The sequence below is a fragment of the Pinus tabuliformis genome, chromosome 3_1 (assembly GCF_031772625.1).
Source record: "Pinus tabuliformis cultivar Carrire ecotype Pingquan chromosome 3_1, CPIR1, whole genome shotgun sequence".
Classification (NCBI taxonomy): Eukaryota; Viridiplantae; Streptophyta; class Pinopsida; order Pinales; family Pinaceae; genus Pinus; species Pinus tabuliformis.
The window spans coordinates 344,383,510-344,398,740 of NC_142301.1; positions in this window are offsets into that span (position 1 = coordinate 344,383,510).

Consider the following 15,231-nt stretch of genomic DNA (forward strand, 5'->3'; position numbering starts at 1 on the left):
AAACCGTTGGTACTATGGTACCGTGCTTTTGAATTTAACCAGGAATTCATCCACTTCTATTAGTCCATCATACATTGGCAGTTCACAGGTCTGATCTTTAACACAATACAAGGATTTTGTCACCATATTATAGTGTAGCATGGTTACCCTGTTCACCCTGTTTTTCCCTTGCTCGTCCTCTTCATCTGAATCGCTGGTGCATGAGCTGGCGTAGCCCCACGAGGGTCTCCTCTCCTCCTTTGGCCTATGTGCAACAATCTTGTAGATACAATCCAATGCATCATCCCTTTCGTCGTTGCGCACAGGTTCTGTGTAGCGTGGTCCTTCTGTTGGATCTAGTGGAACGACTACATGGAGCGACTTCTTCTCAAATATCATCTTCCTCTGTTTGAGGTCAATAACCCCATTCATGTCAGTAGCCCAGTCGACCCCTAGCAACGCAGGGTACGGGCTATTTTCATCCACGATTTCAATAACTTCGAAGTCCGTCCGGGTACTTGCGCCATCAATATCTACTGTAATTCCTTGCAGCCTTCCCATGGGCAAGATCTTCTGCTGATTGGCCATCCGCAATTGGATAGGAGACCATTATAGTGCAAGCTTACCCATGCGCTCCCAAGTCTGTTTAGTTAATACGTTTGCATATGAGCCTAGGTCCAGAATGACCGGATCCATCTCGTAGTCGCTAATTTGTGCCGTTAACCGCATCTCCCGACCCATCTGTGATGTGTGTCTTCCTACTTTCCAGACTGCACGAGGTTCACCCCACCTCGTGCACCTATTAATCACTTCTTGTAACCCTTTAACTGCCCTGTTGTCACGAAGCAGTTTTATGCATGTCTCTAAAAAGGTAGTCAACATCGAGGGATCCCTATCCGGCTCAGGTCGATCCCTACTACCTTGGGTAGAGACGCCCGTGAAGCTTTCCCTAGCTTCCATATTGGTTTTCCCATTGACCTCTCTTGTGGTTGTGCCACTTCACACTACCATGTTTACCATGGGTTCGTCGTCGCGTGGTTCGGATCTCATCATCTGTATTTTTTGCGTTGTTGTAGGAGGTGTTATGCTCCTATACCAATAGGTGTCATATTTCATGATTGACTTGATGAGATTTGTAATATGTTCATACCTTTCCTTGTTGCAAAGGTTTTCCATATTATCAAAAAAAAAATAAAAATGTAAAGAGGGTATTCCCTAAAAGAGAAATCAAAGGGTAAAAAGAATAAAATGGTAAAAAAAGTGAAAGAAATGAACCCCAAACAAAGAAAGACCAGGAAAGTGTGCAAGTCCAAAATGCCACTACTTTTTTATTTTCTGTAATAAGCATTGTGTGCAGCTTGTTAATTTATGCCACAATTGATGAAGAGTCAAATAGTTTAAACTTGGCTCATTCATATTTGAATTTCATGTTTTAGAGATAGTGAATAAAATCTGACCAAACTGTTTAATCTTGGCAGATAAGTAGATAGGTAGAGTAAATAAAAAGGAGCTCAACAGTTTAATCTGAGCCCTTGGATGTAATAAGTGTAGACTTAGGTAGGCTTGCCAGGCAAAGAAAATAAGATTGATAAGGGTTTGCCAGTCTAGGTGCACCCAAATAAAGAAGAAAAAATGCTAGGCCAAAGTAGGCAGGGTAGGTAGATGGTGTTGCAGAATGATACTTGTGATAGATTATGTCTCTAAATGTGTTAATCTTTATCTCTATCACAAGTGCTAGGAGGAAATTATACCTGATGCAGCTCAAGCAAGACAAGGTTGAATTACTAACTCCCCTTCATATTTTTCCCTAATCATTCACTAATTCCCCCTAAAATATTAAGACCTGTGCTTAATATCACTCATAAACCATTCAGTCCATTTCATAAAGTTTGCCTAAGTGAATTCCTATTTTTACTTAGGAAGATGCACAATCTCACCTAAAAACCCCATTCCCACTTTAGCCTAAGTTTAAATACATGTAAAGTGTTTTGAATTGGCGCTTTTTCATTTCATTTTCATATTAACTATCAACACTTATTATATAATTCCCATACAAACGTAACCCATCCCGTAATATGTAAATACTTTAAAAAAACCCCGATATTATAAATACCCCGCCCCGGTCGAATACGACCGTAGTCATAGTTTAAACAGGAATTAATGGATTTATTCAAAATTTGTTAATAACCTATCCCCACCGCGATAAAGGAATTAGTTAACCCCGGTTAATTAATAGCCTTTCCTTAACCAATCACGTGCCCCGATGTGATTAAACATTGTTTATTGTGTCGGACCCACAGCATTAAAATCCTGCCATCGCTAACACCCATCTGCCGTCTGATCCCCGCTCGTTCATCCAATGGTTGACATCAATTTCGTGACCTCCCTTGTGACCGTGCTTTAACTCGTGATCACAAGGTGGTTTTCTGCCCGTACAAAAGCCACACATCATCCGTTTAATGTGCTTGCTCGCCCTCCACTCAATACCACTCAGCTCCAAAAGAGGTGCGAGCAAACTGCTTACCGCCCTCCGCTGACGTCAGGTCAGGTACTGCTTACGTCATCCGCCCAATTAAATGAAAAACTCCCACCCACCTGTGTTTTTCTGAATAAAACGAATAAAACAGAGTTTTCAATGCAATGCACTATGCCTCGAGCTCTCATACAGAACAACGCCCGAGTCCGGTTTTCAACCGCCGCCTGACCAGGAATACTATAGCAACGAGCTCGCAGCCGGTCAACGAACCTACCAGTGTACGGTCCTCGTCTTTGTTATGCTCTTAACCTGCAAGATGATACCAGAATACAAAATATGCAAAGAAATATACCTAGAACATAGAATAGTGGAAACAATAGCGAGTATTTTATTATTCAAAAAGCAATGTTCACTTGCCTCTTCGAGGGGGAAACCTTCAATAGAGCAGAGCTCGATTACAAGAATAAGACACGATGCTCCTCGCAGGGAGTCTCTATCCTTTATATATGACTCATACATGCAATACCATGGAGCAATACCATGGTTCTTATTAATACCATCTATCTAATACCATGGCCCATTTGCAACTAACTGTGGTCCCGTCATTAAATGCGGGTTAACCACTTACAATTATTAATATGGGCTTTATTGAATCTTTACTTAACTATAACTATGACTCGATCCTACTACATAAATAAGGGGGTTAGGGTGGGACCCTAACATGCCCTCCCCTTTAAGAATAGCCTTGTCCTCAAGGCTGAAGCTGCGGAAACTGCTGAAGAATAGTGGCTGGTTCCCAGGTTGCCTCTTCCAGAGAGGTGTCTTTCCACTTGATGAGGACTTCCTTGATCATGCAGCCACGCAGGTGCCGTTCTCATGTGTCTAGGACCTGCTAAGGTTGGAGCTAGATTGACCCTTCTTCATCCAATTCAGGTAGACTGGTTTGAATTCTGCAATTGTTCCCAATCACTTTCTTGAGGCATGAGACATGGAAAACTGGATGGATTTTCGCAGTGGGTGGCAAAGCTAGCTTGTAGGCCACTTCTCCAATGTTCTGAAGTACTTGATACGGTCCGTAGAATTTTGGAGATAGTTTCGGACAACCCTTGTCTTTGAGTGATGTTTGCTTATATGGTTGCAGCCTCAAAAATACCTGATCCCCTTCTTGAAATTGACGCTCTGAGCGATGCTGATCTACCTGTTGCTTCATGCGATTTTGAGCTTGATGAAGATTCTCTCTAAGATGGGCGAGCATGGTTGTGCGGCTTTGTAGGAGTTGATCCACTGCTTGTACCTTTAAGCACCCCTTGATATAAGAATTAGGGGAAGGAGGGAGTTGACCATAAACTGCTTCATAGGGAGTCACTTTGGTGGTGGCATGATAGTTGGTGTTATACCACCATTCAGCTAGAGGTAACCACTGTACCCAAAAATGTTGCTTTTCTGAAGTGAAACACCTAAGGTAGGTTTCTAGACATTTGTTGATTGCTTCAGTTTGACCATCCGTTTGTGGATGATAGGAAGTACTGAGTTTTAGTTGGGTACCTTGTAGCTTGAAGAGTTCCTGCCAAAAATTATTGGTGAAGATTGGGTCACGATCAGACATAATAGAAGTGGGCATGCCATGCAATTTGAAGATCTGATCCATGAAAGATTGAGCGACCAAAGTCGTTGTAAAAGGGTGGGGTAGGGCGCAAAAATGAGCATACTTAGAAAGTCGGTCCACAACCACCATGATGACTGACTTGTTTCCTGACTTTGGAAGACCTGTAATGAAATCCATAGAAACCTTCGTCCATATTGATGCCGGGATGGGCAATGGTTGTAATGTGCCTGGTGCTTTGACTGTCTCCCCTTTGTGGCGCTGATAGACATCGCATTCCACTACAAAAGTAAGGATGTCCTTTTTCATGCCTGTCCAAAAAAATGATCTTCTAGTGTGAGCATACGTCTTCTGAAAGCCTGAATGTCCTGCAGTGGGGGATGAGTGCAATTCCTCCAAAATACGGCTTTTGAGGGTGGATGTTGGTGATATTACGACTCTGTCCTTGTAGCGAAGAATCTCATCCTGCCATGAGTAGCCCTTGGTGGAATTTGGATCCGCCTGCAATTGAGTAATGAGTTGGGAGAGCCAGGGATGTGCAAACCATTCCCTGCGAGCCTCTTCAATCCATTCTGGAATGGGAAGGGAAATTGCAAGCAGGGTACTTTCCTCCTCAAATTGGCGAGATAATGCATCTGCTACAATATTTTCACACATGCTTGTAAATGATCTCATAATCATATCCCAGCATTTTGGCAAGCCATTTATTTTGTTGTGGGGAGGATAGGCATTGCTCCAAAAAATATTTAAGACTGTGATGGTCTGTGCGGATTTGGAAATGTCGCCCCAATAAGTAAGGTCGCCAGGTATCTACTACGTGTAAGATGGCCATCATTTCCTTCTCATAGGTATATTGTCCCAGATTCTTCCCACTTAGTTGTTAGCTTGTGAATGCCAAGGGTCGACCTTCCTACATTAAGACCGCCCCAATACTCGTACCCGAAGCATCACATTCAATGACAAAAGATTTGGTGAAGTCGGGTAGTGCTAAGACTGGAGTGGAACACATGGCATTTTTGAGAGCTGTAAATGCCTGTTGTGCTTCATCATTCCAGAAGAATGAATTTTTCTTGAGGAGTTGAGTGAGGGGCTTTGCAATGCGACCATAATTGCGGACAAATTTGCGATAGTAGCCTGTGAGACCCAAAAATCCTCTCAGGCTCTTCAAGGTCTTAGGTTGAGGCCAATCCTGCATTGCCTGGATCTTTTTGGGGTCCACCTTGACACCTTCACGCCCCACAATGTGGCCCAAATACTCAACTTCTTCCATGCCAAAAGAACACTTGGACATCTTAACAAATAATTTATGCTTGCAAAGCAGTTGCAAGAGCAGATCTACATGCTGAAGATGTGCAGCCCAAGTGCAACTGTAGATGAGGATGTCATCGAAGAAAACAAGGACAAATTTCCTGAGATATGGTTTGAGAAGGTGGTTCATAAGGCTTTGAAAAGTAGATGGGGCATTACAAAGACCGAATGGCATGACCATGAACTCATAATGGCCTTCATGAGTTCTGAAAGTAGTCTTTGGAATGTCAACTTCCTTCATGCGAATTTGGTGGTAGCCTGAGCGAAGATCCAGCTTAGTGAATAATTGAGCCCCATTGAGTTCATCTAGCAAATCATCAACAACCGGGATGGGAAATTTATCATTGACTATCAACTTATTGAGGGCCCTGAAGTCTGGACACATACGCCATTCCCCATCTTTCTTGAGCAACATGACCACCAGTGATGAATAAGGACTAATGCTGGGACGAATGACGCCTGCTTCCAAAAGTTCCTTTATTATTTTTTATATTTCAATCTTTTGGGTGAACAGATATCTGTGTGGGCACACATTTGGTGGTTGGGCCCCTGGGACCAAGGTGATGCTATGATCATGTTCCCCTCTCGAGGGTGGAAGCTCATGAGGCTTGTCAAAGACTGGCAGATGGCTATTTAAAATCTGTTGCATCTCAGGATGAATCGGCAAAGAGTTGGGTTCGACGGCCTGGATGGCATTAAATTGAGCTATAACTCCATGACGACCCTTTTTTAACAATTTTTCCATCCTATGTGAGTTGATGATAGAGGGAGCTCCCGCCTGGAGTCTGCGGAGGGTATGTGTGGAATTGTTCTGCTTAAAGCTCATATATAACTCCTGGAAATCCATTGTGATTGGCCCAAGTGTGTGAAGCCATTCAGCACCGAGGACAATGTCGCACCCTCCCATGTGTATGGCAAACATGTGGGTCTTCAACTGATAATCCCCCATTTGAAGTTTGACATTTTCACAGCGGCCTTCACATTTCATTGTTCGCCCATCCACAATTTGGACTTGGAAGTTAGAAACTGCTCGTACAAAACAATGCACTGCTTCCGCAACTCTTTGATGGATAAAATTATGTGTACTTCCACTATCAATCAAGACTACTACTGGGCGATGCTTAATAAAACCTCTGATCTTGAGAGTTTGAGGTGAAGAAATCCCTGCCAAAGCATGCAACGAAATAACTGGTTCGTCAGGGACATTATCCTTCTGGTTGTCCTCTTCTGCCCCCTCAGGTTCCTCAAGTGGTGGGGCTTCCTCCGATGAGCTGTAATTAGTGGCATCAATTTGAAAGAATTTTGTCTCCTTGCATTTATGGCCTGAGGAGTATTTTTCATCACAGTAGTAACATAATCCCTGCTTTCTTCTTTCTGCCATTTCTGCAGGTGACACCTTTTGAACCTTAAGTGTTTGAGTCGTGTTGTGAGTCTGTGGGGGGCGACCCTTGGCGGTGAAATTTGGGCGAGTGGACTGGGCCGCTAATGCACGTTCCACGTTATGAGCTACCTTGCAAGCCTCCGACCATGTGGGAGGGTGGTGCAGTCGGACATGGGCTTGTATGGCCTCTTTAAGACCGCGGATAAAACATTCTGTGTAGAACGCATCTTGGAGACCCCTAGTGCGGAAAGCTAAGGCTTCAAAGGCTATAATATATTCATCCACTGTGCCAGTCTGTCGGAGCTTAGTGAGACGACCCAAAAAAGCAGAGTCATGGTCAAAGCGCTCTATAAGAGCTTTTTTGAAGGTGTCCCAAGTCAAAAAACTTCCATTGCAACGTTGATGCCATTGCCACCATTGCCATCTTTCATTGTCCAAGTACATGCTCCCCACCATAAGCTGAGTCTCATTATCTAAGATGTAATTCAGATTGAAATACTACTCCATTTGTGCTACCCATGCTGTCGGGTGAGAACCATCAAATTTATGCATATCCAGCTTGGGAGGTCGCGGACGGGATTGTTGGTGGGTGCCCCAGAGGTGAAGAGAGTGGCTAGATTCAAAATCACTGTGTTCATGGCCAATATACGCCTCCTCGCGGGCTTCCGCCTTGCCCTTAGGGAGTGCGTTAGTTAGTGTCGTCAGCTGTTCTTGGAGTTCTTTCAAGGATTGTTCAAGTTTGTCGATCTTCTCATTGGCCATAGCTTGAGCTCTAGTTTCTACCATGCACCAATCCGACGTACTTGAAATTTGGGACCACACGAATTTTTTTTGGCACTAACACTTGAATGGTACCACCTTGGTCAGCTCGTTGTCCTGATTCTTGTGGGAAAGATCACCAATAAGCGCCCTGGGGGGTCTCATAATTTTTTTATTTTTTATTTTTATTTTATTTTATTTATTTATTTTTATTTTTATTTTTATTTATTTATTATTATTATTATTTATTTATTTTTTTAAACTCCTAGTGGAGTTTTACTCCTTTCTTAGGAATACTGCAGTAGACGAATCCCCAAAACGTCAATGTTGCCAAAAGTCCTGCGAAAATCACGCCCTGGTATAGGAACCCCACACCACTACTCAGATCTGGTGGATCTGAGAGATCTGAATGGCTGATCGGATAGCTCTGAGCGGTGGAACAGATTGCTGCTGCGGATCTGATGGATCTAATAGATCTGAATGGCTGTTATGTTAACTCAGAATTGCAAGACTGATGTCTGCTGCTGCTGCAAACCCCACTTGCGAGATCTGATCTGGTAGAGATTATGCGTGATCCAGAGAAAGAAAATGGAACTAGGATCGCGAGGAGTGTCAGGTGCTACAGATCAAAATATACATAAGGGTCTGACAGTAGTACTCGGCCCAATGTTTCAGGGCTCTAACTAAGGAGGATCAACCGTACCCTTAGCCGTACAACTCAACTACCCTATCGTACAGGCGAGTAATCTCTCCGAGTGCTGTTCTCAGTGTACTGTAGCAGCAAGATGGCCGACGGTTTATCTATGGCGAGGTTTCAAAGGAGCTAGGGGGCTTCCGATATACCCAGAGGGTACTTGGAAGACAGTCCGTGTGCGGTTCTGTCTAATGCGCTACTACTCGAAGGGGTACCCACAAGGGTTACAAGGGAGTCCAACAAGCGTGACCACCTCTTGTATTTCCTGCGTGCATGCCTCCCCAAATCCGCAGGTTTATGCGCTCAACGATAGATCCCGTGGTTTAAAGACGCCGGAACACGTCTCTAGCCAATTTTTTTTTTTGCTAAGAAATGGAGATCCCACCGGCCCTGGAAAGTGCTCTGATACCACTTGTTATGCTCTTAACCTGCAAGATGATACCAGAATATAGAATATGCGAAGAAATATACCCAGAACATAGAATAGTGGAAACAACAACGAGTATTTTATTATTCAGAAAGCAATGTTCACTTGCCTCTTCGAGGGGGCAACCTCCAATAGAGCAGAGCTCGATTACAAGAATAAGACACGATGCTCCTTGCAGAGAGTCTCTATCCTTTATATATGACTCATACATGCAATACCATGGAGCAATACCATGGTTCTTATTAATACCATCTATCTAATACCATGGCCCATTTGCAACTAACTGTGGTCCCATCATTAAATGTGGGTTAACCACTTACAATTATTAATATGGGCTTTATTGACTCTTTACTTAACTATAAGTATGACTCGATCCTACTACATAAATAAGGGTGTTAGGGTGGGACCCTAACGCTCTTTGACATAGGACTTGACATACCAGCCACGAAAAGATCTACTGCGCAGTTACCTTGGGTAAAAAAAGTGAATTTTGGGCAATTAACCACAGTAAGGTAAACAGAGATGAACAGAGGTAAACATGGTCAAAGTGTATCAGATCAGGGTTAAAGAGTATCCGTAGAGATAGGGCAGCCAACACCGAGTGACTGAAGAAGATAGCTGCAAGCCGAATCCTAGGGCCTGCCTCCAACACATTCAACAAAAACAGGACCAACACAACATCAGTTTATCTTTCTTCTATTTTAGAGACTAGCTGTTTCTATTTTCTTGTAAAACTATTTTTAGTCACCCTAGATATTATCTCACTCTGTTATGAGATATTTGTTGTACAATTTTGAGCATAAATAATCCCTCAATTGGAGTATTGGGGGTGGATTCCTAGACTTTGCTGTAATATTGATTATTTGGAATAAAGAGCTGTTGGAATCAACTGTTGTATGGCTTACTGGATGAAGAATTGAAGCAGAGGACTTGTCACAAACTTCTTGAATCAACCACCAGATCAATAAGTCCTCTATATCTTGTGTCTTAAAGTTTTCTTGTTTATTATATCATCTGTGTTTCACAATCTGAATGATAAAGAAAAGATTTAATTTCAGAATATGCTTGATTGCACTCTGTTTTCAGTCATTATTGTTCTCTGTGTTTTCTTCAGAATTAGGATAAGCAGTGAAATCTTAATTGCTCCTATTTCCTAATTCTTTCATGTTGATTATTTGTTAAAGAATACTTAACTACTCCTTATCAGTAATCATCCAATTTCCCTCTTTAAATAGGCTGAAGGATTCTTAACTGCCCTTCACCCAATTTGAGCCCATTCCATCTGTTTCAAGTCTTTATTTGTTCCCTGTTTGACTACCTTGCTCTGTGAAGCCATCCTCTATTAAGAAACCCAATCCAGAAATCCATCTTCCTTGACTCCATTAGCCCAATGGCCTGAACTACTTAGTCTTACCTCTCTGCTCTATTGAATCTCACCACCCAAACTCAAAAAAAACTCCTAAACTTCATAACTAGCCTAATACCTTTCAAAACAAAGCTAAATCATAAAGAGAGAGCCCTCTCTGGATATAGATTGGCTAGATTCTGTATCTAAAAGATTGTTTTGTGGTTACCTCAACCTCCTTTCCCTTTCTTACAACTTTTGGGAAAACCTGAGTGATAACATCAATGGCGACTCCACTGGGGACTTGAATAATTTGTTTGTTACTACTGTTTTCTGTATAAGCTATAGACGGAGCCTGAAGTTATCCAAGTAGCCTTTGAAATGCTTTTTCTTTGCGATTGCAGAAGTAAATGAATGCTGCTTCAGTCTATCTCCAGTCTAGCTTATAGAATGAACATCTGGTTCCAAATACTTGATCAGTTCCTCTTGTCAAATAAGTCTTTAAGAAATTTCAAATCCCATATCTAAAGCCTCTTAAAGAAATCATAGAAGTTGTTTTGAAAATTCATAAAAAACAAAATAATCATAAAATACTCAAAAATTTGGTTCCCTGGAGAACTAACTTTTTCTTCAGAATTGTTTTACAGGTTTAGATCTGATCTATGACGGTGGACAGGGATCAGACACACAAAGGTTAAAATCATCCACCTGGCGACTCCACATCAATTTCACAACTAAGACTCCACTGGAGGGACGAACCTGAAAGAACAATACAAAAAGATCAGGCTTTTAACTTGGATTGTTATCCAAGACCTTATGTTCTTTCTAAATTGATAGAGTTTTCCAATGTATATTGTATTTTAGAAAAAAAATTTAGATTAATTTTTGAGTATTTTCTTTTGAAAATTGTAAATATATATCATCCTTTTGAATCTTATGATGATCACTTTCCAATCAAGAAGCCTCAAATACTCAAGACTCCACTACTAAAAGAATCCAGAGTTGTTGAGAACCTATGGTGACCCAATTTTAGCATTAAGTGTCTTCAAGATGAATTTAACAAATCAACGCAGGTATGCTCCTTTGGACAGGTCAAAGATTCCAGGTTTTCCAAACCCTTTGCCCAAATTTGATTGGTCAAAAAATATTCCATTGTTTAAAGATGAAATAGGAGATGATGCTGCTTTACATTTATTAAACTTTCATATGCACATTCGAAAGTTTAAAGTCAATTTCCATGAAGATTGTCTTATGAAAATATTTATGGTAACTTTAGAAGAAAAAGCTAGATCTTGGTATGAAAATTTACCAACCTCTAGCATATGTTCTTTAAAGCAGTTTCATGCTACATTTCATGACAAATACAAGGAAAGGTATTCATCTCTATTGCTAATTCAAGACTGCTGTGACAATTTTGAAAGTTTTATTCAATATCTTGAAAATTACTATGATGATGATGATGATCAGTTCATGGATCATGAAATATTAGAGGTTTTAGAAGAAAAGCCTTTTCAAAAAGTGGAAGCCTTGCTTGAATTATCTTCCCCTCAGAAAGAAAAATATGATGTATGTTGTTCAGAAACCCATGAAGTTTCCCCACAGGAAAAAATTCTTGCAGCACTACAAACTGATCAGAATAAAGAAGAAATGCAGTTCCCTGAAATTGCTCAAATAGAAAATAGCAATGAAAACCAACAACAGTCCAGAGATCTGGAGGTAGAGGCAATAGAGCTTAAAAATATTGAACCACAAGACCATCTTCAACAAGTAGTGGTTTCTTCAGAGATTAAAGACCAGTCAAAATTATTTGATGAAAACCATGTCACAAATTTTCTTTCCTTGCATGCAAATGAAATGAGACAACATACTTTGACAGATCATGATCTTTCATCTAAAATTAATGAGAGTTTGCAACTCCCTTGCAAGCTTCTATATGACAAAGACAATGATGAGGATTTTCCTGTTGTATGTGATAAGGTTGTTATATTTGATGAAGATCAAGAGTATTCAGAGCACTTGGATACAGTGGAGAATAAAGAGGAGAAACGATTGACCAATCACTTAAATCAAGCAGCAGTTTGGAATGAGGTTTGTTTTCCTGATACCAATCATCCAAAATATCTTACATGGCAGGATTACCATTATCCTTTGGTCAATATATTGTAGCCATCAGTGCAAGAAGAGATTAAGAATCATGAACAAATTTCTGCTAATTCCAACTACCATAGATCAGAAGATAGATTTATAAAGCAATATGTGGAGGAGAAAGCTCCTGATCTAATGTGTGTTTGATGACATTACTTCTTTTAATGATTTTCCCAAATATGATCAGTATGATGATAACTATGTTCTTCAAATCCAAACTAAATTTACAGAGCAATCAGAGGCTAGTTTGGGGAATAAGGAAGTTCAGGTTCACCAACTTGAGAATAGTGATCAACTTGTTCATTTCAGCTATGAAAGTGAGGAAGAAAATGCAAAAAAATTGGAAATAAGTGAAACTTATTTACCTCTTTGTTTTGAATCATTTCAATTTTTAAAGGAAATGTGGTGTAAAATTTTTAAAGAAAAGGAGGAGCAGCTTGTAGAAATCTATGAAGTTCCATTTGGACCTACATGTAATAAGTTGCAACAATCCTTCCAAGTTCTTTATGATCCAATAGCTGATAGGTTGGATGATGAAAGCAATCATAATTTTTCTCCATTAACAGACTATGAGAGTCAAAATCAAGATAATAATGGTTTCACCAGCCAGACATTTCAATCAATAGGAGTATCATCACAATGCTCATCTGAAAGTCTGTAGGGTGATAAAGATAAAAGTGATATTTCAATTTCATGGCAGGTAGGCTATCCAGAACATTTATATAGTTGTTTGAATTAGCTCAAGAATAGTGTATATATTTTACATGATAGTTTTGTACAGTTTCTAGATTCAACAAAGGAGATCAGGAACTTCCTCACCTTCTCAAAGGTTAACAAAGCTATATTTGATTGCAAGATCTCAATTTTAAACACCAACAAGCACAAGCAACAAAGGTCACCAATGTATATAATGCTTAAGTGGTTGCATTGGTTGTTTGATTTTACCTAACCAGCAGTCAGAAAGCTAATTAGAGTAAGTAGGTAGGATTTTAGTTTGATTTAATTAAGTTTTTAGTAGATTACGAAATAAATCCTTAAATATTTGAATCCAATCAAAAGGCCCTAAGATCTTGATGATTTACTAATTTGGTTTGAAGGTTGTAGCACCTTTTAGTTTCAGGTTAGATCTCAAGTTGTGCTAGAAAAGGTTAAAAAGATTTTTGATAAAAAGGCCAAGACTAAAGATTCCTACCCAAGTTACAAAGTGCTCAAGTGGGATTCAAGTAGGAAGAATAAAGGTTTGGTGTTGATTGGATAGTAATTTGTTGGAGTTGAAGCCCGAAGAGAAGGCCCTAAGCTTCACAAGCATTACTGTCATACATACAATAAAGCAACCAGCAGAAGGGGATTTCAGAGCACAGTCAAAGTTACCCAAAAGGCCATCTGACCTGCTGTTCTTGACTTTCCACCGGGGAAAGCCATCCCCAAGTGGAGCCACTGTTATGCTCTTATACCAATAGGTGTCATATTTCATGATTGACTTGATGAGCTCTGTAATATGTTCATACCTTTCCTTGTTGCAAAGGTTTTCCATATTATCAAAAAATAAAAAAAAATAAAAAATAAAAAATGTAAAGAGGGTATGCCCTAAAAGAGAAATCAAAGGGTATGCCCTAAAAGAGAAATCAAAGGGTAAAAAGAATAAAATGGTCAAAAAAGTGAAAGAAATGAACCCCAAAAAAAGAAAGACCAGGAAAGTGTGCAAGTCCAAAATGCCACTACTTTTTTATTTTTTGTAATAAGCATTGTGTGCAACTTGTTAATTTATGCCACAATTGATGAAGAGTCAAACAACTTAAACTTGGCTCATTCATATTTGAATTTCATGTTTTAGAGATAGTGAATAAAATCTGACCAAACTGTTTAATCTTGGAAGATAAGTAGATAGGTAGAGTAAATAAAAAGGAGCTCAACAGTTTAATTTGAGCCCTTGGATGTAATAAGTGCAGACTTAGGTAGGCTTGCCAGGCAAAGAAAAGAAGATTGATAAGGGTTTGCCAGTCTAAGTGCACCCAAATAAAGAAGAAAAAATGCTAGGCCAAAGTAGGCAGGGTAGGTAGATGGTGTTGCAGAATGATACTTGTGATAGATTATGTCTCTAAATGTGTTAATCTTTATCTCTATCACAAGTGCTAGGAGGACATTATACCTGATGCAGCTCAAGCAAGACAAGGTTGAATTACTAACTCCCCTTCATATTTTTCCCTAATAATTCACTAATTCCCCTAAAATATTAAGACCTGTGCTTAATATCACTCATAAATCATTCAATCCATTTCATAAATTTTGCCTAAGTGAATTCCTATTTTTACTTAGGAAGATGCACAATCTCACCTAAAAACCCCATTCCCACTTTAGCCTAAGTTTAAATATATGTAAAGTGTTTTGACTTGGCGCTTTTTCATTTCATTTTCATATTAACTATCAACACTTATTATATAATTCCCATACAAACGTAACCCGTCCCGTAATATGTAAATACTTAAAAAAAACCTCGATATTATAAATACCCTGCCCCGGTCGAATACGACCGTAGTCATAGTTTAAACATGAATTAACGGATTTATTCGGAATTCGTTAAGAACCTATCCTCACCGCAATAAAGGAATTAGTTAACCCTCGGTTAATTAATAGCCTTTCCTTAAACAATCACGTGCCCCGATGTGATTAAACATTGTTTATTGTGCCGGCCCCACAACATTAAAATCCTGCCATCGCCAACACCCATCCGCCGTCTAATCCCCGCTCATTCATCCAACGGTTGACATCAATTTCACGAACTCTCTTGTGACCGCACTTTAACTAGTGATCACAAGGCAATTTTCCGCCCGTACAAAAGCCACGCGTCATCCGTTTAATGTGCTCACTCGCCCTCCACTCAATACCACTCAACTCCAAAAGCGATGCGAGCAAACCGCTTACTGCCCTCCGCTGACATTAGGTCTGGTACTGCTTACGTCATCCACCCAATTAAATGAAAAACTCCCGCCCACCTGTGTTTTGCTGAATAAAACGAATAAAACAGAGTTTTCACTGCAATGCACTGCGCCCCAAGCTCTCATACAGAACAACGCCCGAGTCCAGTTTTCAACCGCCACCTGACCAGGAATACTA